This window comes from Petaurus breviceps, unplaced genomic scaffold (genome assembly GCF_028583685.1).
Source record: "Petaurus breviceps papuanus isolate PSGF00001 unplaced genomic scaffold, PetGlider_PUasm1.0 90602, whole genome shotgun sequence".
Taxonomy (NCBI): domain Eukaryota; kingdom Metazoa; phylum Chordata; class Mammalia; order Diprotodontia; family Petauridae; genus Petaurus; species Petaurus breviceps.
Genome location: NW_027187283.1, coordinates 1,778,278 through 1,796,070, shown reverse-complemented (window position 1 = coordinate 1,796,070; position 17,793 = coordinate 1,778,278).

Genomic DNA, 17,793 nt, shown 5'->3' with positions numbered 1-17,793 from the left:
CTTCAGGACCCCTGCTGTCTTGCAACAACAAGTTCCTTGTCCTGGATGTGTGAAATAAAATTGCGTATAGTCAATGAAATTTTCAAATAGGTATGTGTCCTGGTTCCAGTGCAAGCATACAGATCACTGTTGTCTCTGTCTCTGGAGTGACAGAACCCACAGAAAAGATTGGAGTGAACAATTTTCCAGCTTAAGATTACTTAGAAGGACTTCAGGAAAGGTCTGTATACTTTGGATAATATGAGAGCAGAGTTCAATGCAGACAATGTCTAAGCAAGCCAGTAAGAGGCTACTAAACACAGCACAGATGAGCAACCAAGGTCCCTTATTCCTAGTTCATCAGGCCAGCAGTGAGCTCCCAATTCCCAAAGTAGACAGCAAATTTAGAGCCATGGAACCCCAGTATAACAGGTTAATAACAAGGCCTGGCCATCCCCAGTGCAGTAGGCAAACCACTAGCAACAAAGGCCCTCACATGGAAAGTCTATGACCATACTCCTGATCACCAGCATAAGAAACTTGAGATAGTGGTCCCTTGTGCTCCAGGAGCAGAACTCAACCTTAAAAGTCACAAAATAAGCATAAAAATTAGTAAGAAAAAGAAGGGAGCCCTGACCATAGTAAGTTATTATGGAGACAGAGATGAACAAAACACAAGTTGAAGAGAGAATACATCAAAATTCTTATGTGTGAAGAGAAACATAAATTTAATTCGAGCACAAACAGTTCTCTTGGAAGAGGACAAAAAAGATTTTAAAAAGCAAATAAGCGAGGTAAAAGAAAAATTGGGAAAATAAATAAGAGTTATACAGTTGAACTATGAAAAGAGAGTCAACAGCTTGGAAGAGGAAGCACCAAAATTGACTGAAGAAAACAACTCCTTAAAAAATAGACTTTTCTAAATGGAAAAAAATCCACTGAAGAAAACAAATGGTTTAAAAATATAATGGACCAAATGGAAAAGGAGGCATAAAAGCTAGCTGAAGAAAATAATTCCTTAAAAATTACAATTGGGCAAATTGAAGCTAATGATTTTATGAGACATCAAGAATCAGTCAAACAAATTGAAAGAATGAAAAAATAGGAAAAAAATGTAAAATACCACATTGGAAAAACAACTTATCTGGAAACTAGATCTCAAAGAGGTAGTTTAAGAATTATTGGACTAGGGGGTGGCTAGGTGGTGCACTGAAGAGAGCACTGGCCCTGGAGTTCAGATCCGACCTCAGACACTTAACACAAAATCTAGCTGTGTGACCCTGGGCAAGTCACTTAATCCCAATTGCCCTCCCAAAAAAAAGCAAAAAGAATTATTGGACTACCTGAAGATCATGATTTAAAAAAAAAGAATCTGGACTGTATTTTTCAAGACATTATCAAGAAAAACTGCCCTGATATCCTAGAAACAGAGGGTAAAAGCGTCTATGAAAGAATTCAGCAATCAACTGGAAAAAGAGATCTCAAAATGAAATCTCCAAGGTATATTGCACACAAATTCCAGAATTTTCAAGTTAAGTAAAAAATATTGCAAATGGCCATGAAGAAAGAATACAAATATCAAGGGGCCACATTCAGGATTACACAGAATTTAATAGTTTCTACATTAAAGATCAGAGGGCTTGGAATATGATATTATGGAAAGCAAAGGAGTTTAGATTATAACAAAGAATCAATTACCAAGAAAAATTGAGCATAATCTCTTATGGGGGAAGAAGGATATTCAATGAAATAGGGGACTTTGAAACTTTTCTTTTGAAAAGATCAGATGAACAGAAAATTCAATCTTCAAGTACAAGACTCAAGTGAAGCATATAAAAGTAAACATGAAAGAAAAAAATGTGGTATTCTATAAGAATTAAAGTGTTTTCCTTACATGGGAAGATACTTGTAACTCTTGAGAACTGTATCTCTATTAGGGCTTTTAGAAGGAGTATACATAGCCAAAGGGTATGGGTATGAGTTGATTTTTATGTGATGATAGAAGAGGAAAGGGAGAGGCAGAATAAGGAAAATTATATTACATGGAGAGGAGCAAAAGACCTATTAGAGAAGAGGAAAAGAAGGGAGGAGGTGATTATTTTTTTAACCTTATTCTAATTGGATTTGACTCAAAGAGGGAAGAATATACACATTCATTTTGGCATAGCAATTCATCTGACCCTATAGGGAAGCAGGAAGGGACAGGAAAAAGAAACTGGAAAGGAGGGATGCTCATAGAAGGGAGGGTTAAAGGGAGGAAAGAAGTAGGAGGGCGGGAGGAAAAGGGGACTGATAGAAGGGAGTACTGATTGAGGGAAATGGTGATGAGAAGCAAAACTGGTGAGGAGGGAAAGGGTGAAAGGAGAGAGAGAAGTATAAATGGAGGAAAATTGTAATACAGAGTAAATAAAAATAACTGTGAATATGAATGGAATGAACTGTTCCATAAAGCAGAAGTAGATAGCATAGTGGATTAAAAAAAATAGAAACCTGCAATTGTTGAGAAGAACCACATTTGAAGGAGAGAGGTACTCACAAAGGAAAGGTAAAGACTGGAGCAGAATATATTGTGCTTCAACTGAAGTAAAACAAACAAACAAACAAACAGGAGTAGCAGTTCTGCTCTTAGACAAAGCAAAAGCAAAAACAGATCTAATTATAAGATTTAAGTCTATGTAACTACATCTTTCTAAAAGGTACCATAGACATTGAAGTAATATCAATAATAAACACATATGCACAAAGTTGTATAGCATACAAATTCTTAGAGAAGTTAAGTAACTTAGAGGAAGAAATAGATAGCAAAACTGTACTATTGGAGAACCTCATTTTCCCTCCATCAGAACTGATAAATATAATTACAAAATAAATTAGAAAGAAGTTAGGGAGGTGAATAGAATTTTATAAAAATTATGAGTAACCTCTGGAGAAAATTGAATGGGGATAAAAAGGAATATGCCTTCCCCTCAGCAGTATATGGCACATACACAAAAGTTGATCATGTTCTAGGGTATAAAAACCTCACAATCCAGGGTAAAAAGGAAGAAATATTAAATGCATCCTTTTAAGATCATGATGCAATAAAAATTACATGTAATAATGGGCCATGGAAAGTTAGGCTAACAAGTAATTGGAAAATAAACAATTTAATTCTAATGAATGAGTGGGATAAACAACAAATCACAGAAACAATAAATAACTTCATGCAAGAGAATGACAATAATGAAACAGCATATCAAAATTTATGGGATTCATCCAAAGAAGTTTTTAGGGGAATTTTTATATCTCTGAATAATTACATAGAAAAAAAAGAGAAAGAGATAAATGAAATAGGAAAGCAACTAAAAAAACTAGCAAAAGAAGAAAAAAACACCATTTAAATATCAAATTAGAAATTCTGAAAATCAAAGATTGACAAAATTGAAAGTAAGAAAACTATTAAACTAATAATTTAAACCAAGAGCCAGTTTTGTATGATAAAACAATGCAATATATAAACCTTCGGTTAATTTGATTATAAAAAAAGAAAGAAGAAAAACAAACTACCACTTTCAAAAACGTCACCAATAGCAATAAGAGAAATGAAATTGAAGAAATTTGAATAAGCAATGAGGAAACAAAACTATCATTCTTTGCAGATGGTTTGATAGTATACTTAAAGAATCCTAGAGAATCAGAAAAAAAAACTACTTTATACAATTAAAAACTTTGCTAAAGTTTTAAGATGTAAAATAAACACACATAAATCATGAGCATTTCTATATATTAGCAAGAAAGCCCCATAGCATGAGATAGAAAGAGAAATTGCATTTGAAATAACTTTAGACCATATAAAATATTTGAGAGTCTCCCTGCTAAGTCATGCCCCGGAACTACATGAACACAATTACAAACCATTTTTCACACACACAAAATCCAGATCTAAACAATTGAGAAAAATAGTACTTGCTCACAGTTAGACTAAGCTAATATAATATCAACTACAGTTCTACCCAAGTTAGTTTAGTTATTCAGTGCTGTACCAATTAAACTACCAAAAATTATATTACAAAGCTAGGAAAAAATAAGAAAATTTATCTGAAAGAACAAAAGGTCAAGAATTATCAAGGGAACTGAAGAAAAAATTCAAAGGAATATGGCCTAGTTATACCTGATGTCCAACTTTATTTTAAAGTAGCAATCTCATAATTATTTGATACTAGGTAAGAAATAGAGTGGTAAATCAATGAAATTGGTTAGGTACACAAGACATTGTAGCCAATGAAAATATAAAATACTGTTTGATAAACCTAAAGACTCCAGCTTTTGGGTTAAACAATATTTGACAAAAATTGTTGGGTGTAATGGTAATGGGATTTGAAGGTCTTCCATGCCCCTTCTATTGGCAAGGAAACAGGTACTTAGCACCTTGTTTCAAGTTCATGATTATTTCAAGTATTAAGATCCAGAAATTGTGAATACCACAGTGGAATGAACTTGCTGATATAACAGGAAGGGACAGAATAGGGAGGAACTAAGAGCATATATAAGGAAAAGCCCAAGCTAGAGGGCCAGAACTTCTTTTGAGAGGTTCTGAGAACTTCTGAGAGACAACCAGAGCTGCTGGGAACAAGAACTGCTTAGAGCAAGCAGTGTGGAGGCTGAGGAGCTACTATGAGTGAAAAGATGGGGATCTTTGCTTCGGGGGGGGGAGTGAGAGAGGAGGATCCTTGCTTGAGGGAGCCTGTTTTGTTTTGAGAGCTTGAGAATATGAGTGTTAAATGCATTGACCACGTGTAGCAACTTTGTGCATACTGTAATGACTTTGACTTTCTGGTTTGGTGGCTTGGTTTTCTGGTATTTGAATAAATGCTTGGGTTCTGTCCTCCATGTGGAGGGCCTGTTACAGTTTGTGATTCACAACTACACCAGCATATTCATAGCCACTATGGGTGCTATGAATATCTTGTTGCTGCTACAGGAATACTGGAAAATAATATAGCAGAAATTAGAAATAGATCAACATCTCACACCCTATACCAAACAAGGTCAAAATGGGTACATGATTTAGACATAATGGTTGATACCATAAGCAAATTAGGAGAGCAAGTAATAGTTTACTGGTCATATCTAAGGGAAAAGGAAGGATTTATGGCCAAATAAATTGATAGGGAATATTATGAAATGCAAAATTAATCATTTTGATTACATTACATTAAAGAAAAAGATTTAGCACAAACAAAATCAATGCAACCAAGTTTAGCAGAAAGTTGGAAAATAGTTTTATAGCCCATATTTCTGATAAAGTCTTCATTTCTCAAATATATAGAGAACTCAGTCAAATTTATAAGGATAAAAATCATTCCCCAGTGGATAAATGGTCAAAGGATATGAATAAGCAGTTTTCAAAGGAAGAAATTAAATCTATCCATAGTCATATTAAAAAATATGCTCAAAATTACCACTTATTAGACAAATACAAATTAAAACAACTCTGATCTATCACCTCACACCTATAAAATTGTCTAATACATTATTGGTGGAGTTGTGAACTGCTCTAACCATACCAAAGAGCAATTTGGAACTATGCCCAAAGTGTAATAAAGCTGTGTATGCTCTTTGATACAACAATACCACAACTAAGTCTGTGTCCCAAAGAGATCATAATAAAATAAAGAAAAGGATCCACACGTACAAAAAATATTTTTAACAGCCTTTTTCATGGTAGTGAAATATTAGAAATTTAGGAGATGCAAACGAGGTGGGGAATGGCTGAACCAAATATGGTATATAAATTTAATGGAATACTATTGTGCAATTTTCATTTTTTCTTTCTTGTGATATTTCCCTTATGTTCTGATTCTTCTTTCACAACATGACTAATGTGGAAATATGTTTAACATGATTTTATATTATAGCCTATATCGGATTGCTTGCTGTTTAGAGGAGTGGGAAGGGAAGTGAGGGAGAAAGAAAAATTAAGGACAGAAAATTTTATAAAAATGGATTGTGAAACCTTATCTTTACATGTAATTGGAAAAACTATAAAATACTTTTAAGGGGAAAATATATTTTAATATGATGTCTTATGATTTTTTTTTGTTCATGGTCATCAGCTAAGTCAATTATTTTTTTTAATTTTTACTATGTCAGTAAGTTTTGTTATGAGATACCTTATATGCCATTTAGTTTTTCCAATATTTTGATTTTCATCTAATATAATTTTTAATGGAATCATTGGCTTTTATTTGATGCATTCTAATTTTCACAGTGTTTATTACATAGTCAAGATTTGGTATAATATTTTTCAAATTATTAATTCCCTTTCAAAGCCTTCACTCTATTTTTTCCCCATTTATTTCTCTTATGTTTTTGATTCACTTAAAAAATCTTATATAATTCTTTTAAACTCTTGTTTTATCTCATGTAGGAATTCTAACTGAATTTGTGTCCAAGTTGTCTTTTCCTTTGAGGTTTTGCTCATAAAGGTTTTGGAGTCATTCTCTTTTCATATTTCTAGACAATCCCTACCATTTTAATGTTTTGTGGTGGAATTTTTTTCTCATTCTTTTAGCTTTCCTTCTGACTTTATTCTTGCTCTTAGGTCCAGGCTCTACATATTACTGGAAGAAACTTCTAGGCTGGTCCTGCTGTTGCTTTCTTGGAGTATTGATTGTTATGATATTCAGGATCTTAGGCTGGGGACCTACAAGTTTGGAGTGCTACCGAAGGGGTATAATCCAGGCAAAAGTCTATTTTTATGGCCTACATGATTTGATTTCTGTGAATTCCTGACAAGACGTTAGATTTGATTAATGATAAATTGCTACAGAAATCAGTCACTTTGAGCAATTAGGGAAGTTCTACTGGTTCAGTGTCACAGAACTGCAAACTTCTCTTTAGTCTGAGATTCTTTAGAACACGCTTATTACTCTGTAGGCTCTAGAGTGTTTTGGAATTTGTAACTTATAATGTCAAATCCTACTCCTAGGGTTTGAGCCACACTATTCAGCAACACTCACTTATCTTTTGATATAGTACCTAGTGCCTTTGATATATATATATATATTATCCTACAATGACACTCCTGGGCACAGGTCTACTGGATCTGTGATCTGGAACTGGAGGATAAACAACAAATCTATCAGATAGCATTTGTTTCCCTACCCTTCATGAAGCTGTGGTAACCTTATTGGTCTAGCACCTTCTTTTTCCCCAGTGATTCTCTGCGCTGAAAGCTTGTGTGAGAAGAAATTCCTGGTTAGGCCTTATCCTGGTGTCTACACACTTCTCTCTCTGACTCCCTATGAAGAAGTGGGCTAGAAAGATAATGATTGTGACTTTTTTCTTGGATTTCTCAATCAGGACTTGGTTTGGTGTGTTTTCTAGATCTGGACAAAGAGGCTGACACAGTTTGCCTAGACCTTGAACCCAAGAGAAGGGGGTTGGCTGATGAGCATTCTCACCTGCCTTTTGGTAAAGGGAAATTTCTGTTTTAACCCACAAGCTGCTAGTTAATTGGGAACAGAGTTGGGAAGGGATGTTTGCTTCAATTTCCCCTGATACTCCCTTGGGTGATAAGTTTACTTTGTGTTTGTTCCATGTGTGATGTGTGTGTGTATGTGTGTTTGTGTGTGTGTGTGTGTGTGTGTGTGTGTGTGTGTGAAATAGCCTTGGTCAACTGTATGAAAAATAGAAATCTTCCCTTTTACATTCTTTTTTTGTTTGTTTGTTTGTTTTGCTTTTTGAAGGACAGTTGGGGTTAAGGGACTTGCCCAAGGTCACACAGCTAGTTTTTTTGTGTGTGTGTATGTGTTAAGTTTCTGAGGCCTGATCCGGACCCAGGTTCTCCTGACTCCAGGGCCTATTCTACTCTATTCACTGTGCCACCTAGTTGCCCCCTGCATTTTACATTCTTAGATAACTTTGGAATTAGGAGAGAGGATTCAGGTCTTTTAGTTTGTAAATTGTTCTTAACTTCCAGCTTCTTAGACAAGTGAAATTGTTTTTCTATTTATCTGAAATGTCTGAGGCAGCTCGGTTAAAAATTAAGGGAAGGAGAGAGACAGGGAGAAAGAGAAACAAAAAGTCTCTGTGTTTGGTGGGGTGGAGCCACTACTCCCTCCCCCCACTTTTAGAAGATCTGGAGATGTTGGAAAAGAGTGCTAGTGAATTTGTAGCTTTACTTCATAACCAACAAAACAAGTTATGGGAAGTCAGAAGAGATTATTTCTATCCACCTTTAAGAATGCATCTATGAAAGGGCTCCATTGGAATTTAGTTCTAAAAGATTAGTTCAAATAATCATTAAGCCCCCAAGTTCTCTGCTTGGAAGGGAAGTTTCCTGTTATCTGGGTCAAATCCTTTGTCTTTGAGAGGAGACAGGATTTTAGCTTTTTTTTAAGGAAGAGGAGAGCAAAATATAGAAAAAATGTTAAAGAAATTTCTATATTGAATTAAATCAAATTGAACTGGTTTTGGAAGGGATGTGAAAAAATATAAAACCATTATATATTGATGTAAATATAAATAAAGTTCAGATTGCTTATGAAAATATATACAGTGGTTTAAAGTTATAAAATTATAATCCAATTTAATATATAATGTTTTTGGAATTTATATTATTTAAGAACATTTTTATACCAAATTAATTTTAAGGAATTCTCATATTTAAATGTTTATTTATTATTTTTATTGGAAAGGCTTCAATTGGGTGGCTATTGAATTTAAATTTAAAATTTGTGGGTATTGATTATGGTAAATATATTTGTAATTATTACTAATACCAAAAGAAGCTGTTAGAATAATTAGCCCAACATATTTTAAATTGATCTGAAATGTGATCATGAATGGAGAACTGAATATATATATATATATGTGTGTGTGTGTGTGTGTATGTATATATATATGTATATATAAACTTGTTGATAATATTTCATTTTTTTCAAGCAATTGGGGTTAAGTAACTTGCTTAAGGTTACACGGCCAGGTATTTTTGTGTGGGTGCAGGTTATCTGAGGCTGGAACCGATTCCGGGTCTCCTGATGCTGGGGCTACACTCTTACTCACTGCACCACCTTGCCCCCACCCCGATAATATTTCATTTTTGATGGACAAGGGTATCAGAACTCAGAAATGTATGGTTATATGACCAAAAAGGTATATATTTTTAATTTGACATTAAGAAAATGATTGATGAACTGATGATGAGCGAGAAGAGTCGAACCAGTAGAAATTTGTACACAATTACAGACACAACATATATGTGACCACCAACTTTGATAGACTGGTCTCTTCTCTGCAAGGCAGTGTTATAAGTCAACACCAAAAGTCTTATGATAGAGAGAAAGATGTTTACATCCAGAGAAAGAACTAGAAAGAGCTGAATTTGAATCCAGATTGAAGTAAACTACCTGCTCTTTTTCTTTTTCTTCTTTGGTTTTGTTTCCTCTTTCCCATTGTTCATCCGATCTGATACAATCCTTCTGTATAAACTGACTGATGTCTAATGTGAAAGTATTTGCAGATGCTATACTCGATTGTATGCTGCCAAGGGGAAGGGGGGAGAGAAAATTTGAAACTCAAGGAATTGTGGAACTGAATATTGTAAACTAAAAGTAAACAACCAAATTAATAAAGACCAAAAATTGAAAAAAAAAAAAAAGAAGAAAATGATTCACTGTATGGCTCCATAAAGTTTTATTTACCTCAGTTTACTGTAAGGGAATTATAGCTGAATCCATATCCAAATCCCAATTTATGGGACTAATATAATTTTAACGTTGCTCAGCACAGTGCTTGGTATTAAAAAAAATATTTGAATATAAACTGTGTAAGCTAAGGTTAATTGCTGTATGTTTGTCAACATTATGTAAAATTTTCCTTGGGTGTGATGTTTATGCCAATGGTTATGGAATGAATGATTTTCTGTTCAAAGCAATTTAGAAATGACTAAATTAAGATAAGCAGATAGGTAATTACTTGATTTTGATTTCAAAATTTAAATTTAGGTACATCACAATTATTACTGGTAAACAGTCATATTATCTATGTTATAACAGAAGCAGTTTCTTTTATAAAATCTAAATGCTGTTAAATAAAAATTATACTGTCAGAGGAGCAAGAAAATGATGAATGAAGTACTCTGACCATGTCAGAATATCAGTTATGATATTTGGAAATGTTGTAATTTAAGAAATCATAAACATTCAAGTTTTTCTTTGCTTTAAAGGATCAATTCATAAATCAAGTATTTACAAAAGCATGCTTGTGAAAAAGTAATTCTTGGTGATTACATGAAGAAAAGACCCTGTGAATCCTCAACTTTTGTAAAATCTAGAACTGTTAAATGTGTAAGGAAAACAGGCCTTAGGTGTCCCTGGAAACAATTTGTGTGCAATGTCCTCAGTGTATTGCCTAAAGAGTCATTCCACTTATCACAGATCAGATGAAGAAGGGAATTTCACCACTCCCCACAAGGAAGGGGAGGAGGAACAACAGTTACTTCTTCAGGCTCTAGAAGTCTTACTGAGAAATCAGTCAGTCTCCAAACTGGCCTTTAAAGATGGTAAAATTGATTTCAATAATTGGTTTTTAGTACAAATACGGAATCTAGAACAGGAATCCATTACATATATAAGTCTGGGTAAATCTTTGTGGCTGCAATTCAATGAGAGTAAATTAATGTTAAGGTAAAAGAGTTTTCAGACCATACTGCATGTGGATGCTTTATCCAATCAGGTCCCTGCTTTTCATCTTGACAGCAGAGTTTGGTAATCAATGAAAAGTTAGGGATAATGAAAGTCTTTCATAAAGGTTTTTTATTTATTACTCTTAAGACCAGGATAAATTCAAACTGCTTTTAAAGAAAGGAAATAGTTTTAGAGAAAGAAAATATTTTGCAGAAGAGATCTTGCTGTTTTAATCTGAATTTGTGGTTATTGAATGGCATAAGCAAAGTTAATATTTGTAACTGAATGTATAAGCAAAATATTTAGATTCCTAAAGTATCTTACTCTTCCATACTGAGTATAACTAGGGAAGAACAAATTTTGAAAGGACACAAATCCATCAGTTTGTAGGGTTTAGCCATTAACATCTTTCCTTTGTCTAAGCACAATAGCTATGTTAGTAAAGTATAATAACCTATAAGCTATTTTGTTTTATGGTTAAAAGTGTAAAGGGAAGATGAATAAGCTAGATAATGGGTTCGAGATATTTGGAAGGATAAATAAAGAATTGATTAGAAATATGGAAGGCAGATAAGAAGGTTTGGAGACAAACGGGGATTTATCCAAGCCCCTCCTGTCTCTAGATAGTGGTCTGGATACCTTTGTATCAGATGTTTTAAGTATGTTGTGAATAATGTGAGGAAGTATTTAGGAAAGCAGCAAGATTTGTAACTTGATTTTATAATTAATTGCTCAATAAAATTTGAGAGGAAGGGAAATAAGGATACAAATGCAATATTGAATCATCCCATGGACTGAGATTGGGATTATAAAGTTACTGTAGAAAAGGTATATCTGTGTATACATGTGGAATGGGATCCCAGTGTATTTCAGTGAGAAAGAGCAATTGGACATAAATAAAATTGACTGAATTAATTGTTGGGATTAAGTCAGAGACATTTTTAGTTGAGAGAAAAGAAATTTTAGTATGAGCTCAGATTAAGCATAATTATAAGAAGGTAGAGAAGTTGGCAAGTAGATGCAGATCTATTAGAGCAATTTATAATCCATATAGGAAATTTGATTTTTATGAAGAAGCATGAATATAGAAATGAATACAGGTTATTTGAGGCTCACTTTAAAGATGTTCCTTAACCAATGTGATATTATAATCATATATTAAAGTGATTGTTGGCACTTGTTATTTAAGATTTGATGGGACTGTTAACTGTTTCTTCGAGTTCATCTCCAGATATGAGTATTAAGAAAGACTGCCCAGGGGTGGCTAGGTGGTGCAGTTAATAGAACACCAGTCCTGGAGTCAAGAGGACTTGAGCTCAAATCTGGCCTCAGATACTTAACACAAAAACTAGCTGTGTGACCTTGGGCAAGTCACTTAACTCCAATTGCCCTCCAAAAAAAAAGGCCAAAAAAATAAAAGATATCATTTAAAAATAAATTAAAAAAGAAAGGCTGCCCAAACTACCCAGCCACCAAACCAAGGTGCCAGACCCTGTAAGATACAGGTATGAAGGTCGGAGGAATGACTGTTCAGCATGAGCTGAGGTAGGATTCTTCTGATTCAATTCACCCGCAAGTATCTGGAAAACTTTAAGCTTGGCTCAATGGAGATTACAGCTTGATATACATTTCACCTGAAATTGACATTCTGAAGTTTGGGAAATATGGTTCCCTCATTACAGTTTTGTCCTTATTCTTGGTGGCAAGTTTCAATAATCAAAAGTTTTGAAATAAACAGCAACAAATCTATTAAATATTTGATTCTGGAACATCTTAAGTTACTATAAGATAAAGCTATTAGGTTTAGGGTTTAGTATAGGTTTTCCTGTATGAGTCAGGTTCCTTTAATTCTTTGTAATAATATGAGGACAAGTAGGTCAAGAGTTTGGGGGAATATTATTCTCTTATTTAGCTAGTATCACACTTGTCTCAACTTTGTTATAATTAATCAATGTTAAAAGGAGGATAATTTTTAGACTACTTCATAAAAATTTTAATTGCTGTAATTGTGAGCTTAATGTAAATCCCTTAGTGAAATCCCATCCTCCTGGTGGAGGAATTAATAATGGATTAATGCAAAATATAGGAAACTGGTTTTAATGTGTGATCATGACAATTGACCAAGACTCCAATTTTAATTTTGTAAGAATGATAAGGGTTCTAGAGTGGTCATTTAAATTGGTACCAAGGTTCCTTTTGCAGGTAAATGAATGAAAGAAGGTGGAAGAAAGAGAGGCTGGGATGCAGGACTGAAGATGGATGACCCTAAGTGACCAGAGGACTTCCTCAGATTTGGACAGCAGTGTGAAAAGAGACTTTGGGACTTTGAAAGGACATTTGTTTGTTACTTTTTTCTTTTGGATGTCTGTATCTACACTCATAAAGGGGACTGCCTCCTTGTATATTATCACTACATCAAGGGTAATTAGAATTAAGAAAAGTGGGGAAACTTCAAAAAGTATAAAAGAAGAGGGGGTATTTGTGAGGGATTCTTTGCAGTGAAATTTCCCCATTCTGAAAAATTAAATCCAGATTGGCTTCAGCATCCACTAGGCCTAAGTTTAGACATCACCTGACCTTAAAGGAATCTTGGACTTAGAGCAATGGAGACCCTTCCCAGTGACACCTCAGCACAAGATAAGCCAAATAAGGATAACACTGCATTCCTGGCCTTGCATTGGACACCCACATGTTTCCGTGTCCTTTGTCTCCAAGATAGATTCCCGTGCTTAGGTTGTGAGCCGACCTCCCTACCAATAAGAGTGAAGGCAAGTTGGGGGGGGGTTGGGTTTCTGCATTAGAAGGTTATATAACTGTGGGCTTGCTTCTAACTATTGCTCTCTCCCTGCCAGATGCCATTTGACTTACAAGGCCAGAGGGCCCTTTCTCATGAGAAAGAATAAAGACCTTTTATGATCTCAGATTCAGGCTCTGAACTTTTTTATCCCACACAATATTAACATGTGAATTCTTTTGAAAATGTTAAGTGGCTATAGTAATATTAACTACCATCATCTTCTTCATCATTATGAAGATGTATCCAATAGACATGTACAGAGACTAGATTGGAGCTTTGAATTTTCCCAGATGGTTGCTAAACATACAATATTTTGAATAGGTTAAATAAAATAGTAAATGAAGCCAAAGAAGATGGTAAGATTGCAAATAAAAAGAATATGAAATTGAAAGCAATAGGGCCAAGGACAGAGATAGCTCTTTAGAATCTGGGTGTGGGGAAAGAGGGAGGAAGTAAAGAGTAAGTATTTATATAATGTTTACTATATATGACAAGGACTTATACAAAGCAATTTACAAATATCTCATTTGATTCTCACCACAATATTGTTAGGTGGGTGCTATTATTATTCCCATTTAACAGCTGAGGAAACTGAAGCAAACAGAAGTTAAGTGACTTGCCATGGTTTACATTATCTACTAAGAGTCTGATGCTGGGTTTGACCTTTGATCTTAAGAGACAGCAAAAGAACAAGCTATTAATTAATCAATCTATATTAATAAATCTATTTATAATTCCTACATATGTATTAAGCAGTTGTTCTAAGTACCACAAAGACAAAAGATCCTTTCCTCCAGGTAATTACATTCTGCCAAGAGAGACAGGATATGCACATATAATTGTAAACCTTGTCTCAAAGGCCATTTACATAAGAATTTCCTTATTGTTGGATACTGGTTATTCTATACCCTGAAGGTGTCTGGACTTAGTGGGAACTAGAAAGAAAAGAGATCTTGATCTTCTGGCTTCCATCTTAAAGAAAAAAAGAACCATGGTTCCAAAATTTGTTCATGTTCCTGAAGATATAAAAAGAATACAAATAGAAGCCATCATATAGAGGAATTGTGATTGATCAGGTCTCTGTTCGAAAGTATACTAGAGACTTCCTGGAAATTTCCCCTGCGGTTAGATCTTTGACACTCTTGTTTGAGTCAAGTTGAAAACCTAAATGATTCTGTATTGTCTGGTATATATCCTCCTAGATCTACTTTCTTTTTCTTTTTCTTTTTTTTTTTTTAAAGGACACCAATTATATTGAAATAGTTATTGGGACAGCTAGGCGTTACAAAAGACAAAGCACCAGCCCTGGATTCAAAAGCAACTGAGTTTAAATTTGGCCTCAGACACTTGATGCTGGCTGTATGACACTATGTGTGTGTGTGTGTGTGTGTATAGATAGAGATAGAGATCTATAATGTGTGTATTATATACCCATATATTACATATATGCGTATATATATATACATAGTTATATATATATAATTATCAAATATGTATTTTTTAAGTTCAAAGACTTCAGGTTAAGAAGCCATGATATAGGCAATCCTTATTGTTGTTTTTCCCGCCACTTAATAGTGTTTTATTTTTTTCCAACTACATGTAAATATAGTTTTAAACGTTTTAAATAGTTTTATAAGATTTTGAGTTCCAACATTTTTCTTCCTCCTCCTCTTCTATCTCCTTCCCCCTCTCCAAGATGCCAAGAAATTTGATATAGGCTATACATGTACAATCATATTAAACATATTTCAACATTAGGAATGTTTCAAAAGAAGAATCAGAACAAAAGGGGAAAAAAAACACAAGAAAGAAAAAAGTGAAAATAGTATGCCTCAATCTGCATTCAGACTCCATAATTCATCATGAGTCTCTGGGGATTTTGTTTTTTCAATCATTGTATTGCTGAGAAAAGATAAGTCTATCATAGTTTATCATTGTGCAATGTTGCTATTATTGTGTACAATGATCCCCTTGTTCTGCTCACTTCACTCAGCCTTGGTTCCTTTAAATCTTTCAAGGTTTTTCTGAAATCTGGCTGCTCATCCTTTCTTATGAAACAGTATATTTCATTGCATTCACATACCACAACTTTTTCAGGCATTCTCCAATTGATGGGCCTTCACACAAATGTCCAATTCTTTTCAACCACAATAAGAGCTGTTATAAATAGTTTTGTATATGTGCATCTTTCCCCCCTTTTTAAGATTTCTTTAGGGTACAGACCTAGTAGTAGTAATTTTGGATGAAAGGGTATGCACAGTTTTATACCTCTTTGAGCAAAGTTACAAATTGTTGTGCAAAACTGTTAGATCAGTTCAGAACTGCATTAGTATTTCAATTTTCCAACATTCTCTTGGATATTTATCATTTTTCTTTTGTGTCATATTAGCCAATCTTTTAGCTGTGAGGTGGCACCTCAGAGTTTTTGATTTTTTTAATTTGCATTTGTCTAGCCAATACTAATTTCAAGTATTTTTTCATATGATGATAACTTTAATCTATTCATCCTGAAACTGCCTGTTCATATCTTTTGACCATTTATCAATAGGGGAATGGCTTTTATTCTTATAAATTTGACCTAGTTCTCTCTATATAGTTAGAAATTAGGCCTTTCCCAGAAAAACTGGGTTCTCACTTACTTTGTGCAAAAGCTTCCTGGGTATACTTTCTCTGATTCTACCTCTGACATTTACTAGCCATCTGTATGATGCTGGGTAAGTCATTCTCTAATGTTATTTAATTCAGGAATATACTGGAGCTAAACTCAAGTCTAATTGTTAGATTTCCAGTGTAAACATTTCTTTCTCTGAAATAGGCAAGTGCTACAAATCAGGACTTGATTATTATTTTACTGATTGTTTAGATTTAAGAAATTGAAAGAAGAAATATTTATAATGTAGATTAAATTTAAAAGGCTGTTATGCCTCTCTTTTCCCAAAAAAAAATCCAGTTGTTAAACATTCACCAAAATCTCTATTGCTCTAAAGTCCAGTTCTTGAACTGTAAAATGAGGGGATTGGATTACAAAACCTGTGAGATCCCTTATACTTCAAATTCTATATCACTGCTTAAGTCTTTAGGAATCCTTGCTAGAGGAATGTAAAGATCTGTTATATTACTATATATTCTATATAAATTTTGGTCCAAAATGACATCATACAACTTAATAAATCACTTTAAATTTAGGTTCAGAAATTAATACTATTAAAGACTGTGATGACTTAAACCTCAGGTCCTCAGTAAGCAGGAAGTTATCAAGGGTTCTGAAAGTATCTGAGCAGATGTGTCTATATCTATATTTATAAATGTAAAAAATGGTTTAGTATTTATTGCATTTAACTACAATTAATGGTATATAAGTTACATATGTAATACATTGTTTATTCAAGGTATAAAAAGACAAAAATACTGTAATAAAAAGTCCTATTAGGAAGAAATAGAAAAACTATGTGATCTCATTTGACTAGCATATTCAGAAAAGGTTTACCAAGGGAAGAGGAATTTATAACTTAGGAAAAGCCTCCAATAATCTTTCTAAAAATTTTGTTTGTACAGTCATATTACATGAAAATGCATTATATTTTCCTCAAGTCTCACTAGATGGAGCTATTTATTAAGCATACTAACTTTATTTGGAAGTCATTTTAACATCACTTTATTACATTTATTGCTATAAAACAGGGCTCTGGCATTACATACTCAGATTTTTTTGACCATATTTATGAACATTGCTTATGGAAAAATATAATCAGAATAACTGATGAAGGTGTTAAATGGAAAATCACAGAAGCTATCATTATAATATGATTACTGGTGTTATTTAATGTTGCATGAGAACTTATCACATTTATCACAGTTCATGTTAAGTGAAAAGTGCCATCTTCTATCCATGATGGCTGATTAAGGAGTGATTCACAAAGTTCATGTAAATTTGGTTCTTTAAAATATCAGGAAATTATTAATGTTTCTTAATTGCTCATAGAAAAAATAATTATAGACTTTACAATACAGGCACAATTTTAAATATCCCCCAGGTATTTCTTGTTATATGATATCAAGTTTATTGTAATGTATAAAAGTATGGGTCAAAGATAAAACTTCAGAAAATAACAAAGCTATTATCATTAATCACTAAACAGCAGTTTCTGGCAATGTGGCTAAGGTTTTTGTTTTTCATTATTTTATTTTAATCTTCACATCACCTCAATTTAGTAACATTAGTTCAAAACTAAAAATTAAAATGTATTTTCAAGTACAATTTCTAAGATAATCTTCTAATCAATAGTTAAATAGGGCTACTCATGAGATATTGAAGAATTTTACAAAATAAAACAGTGAGGAATGTAT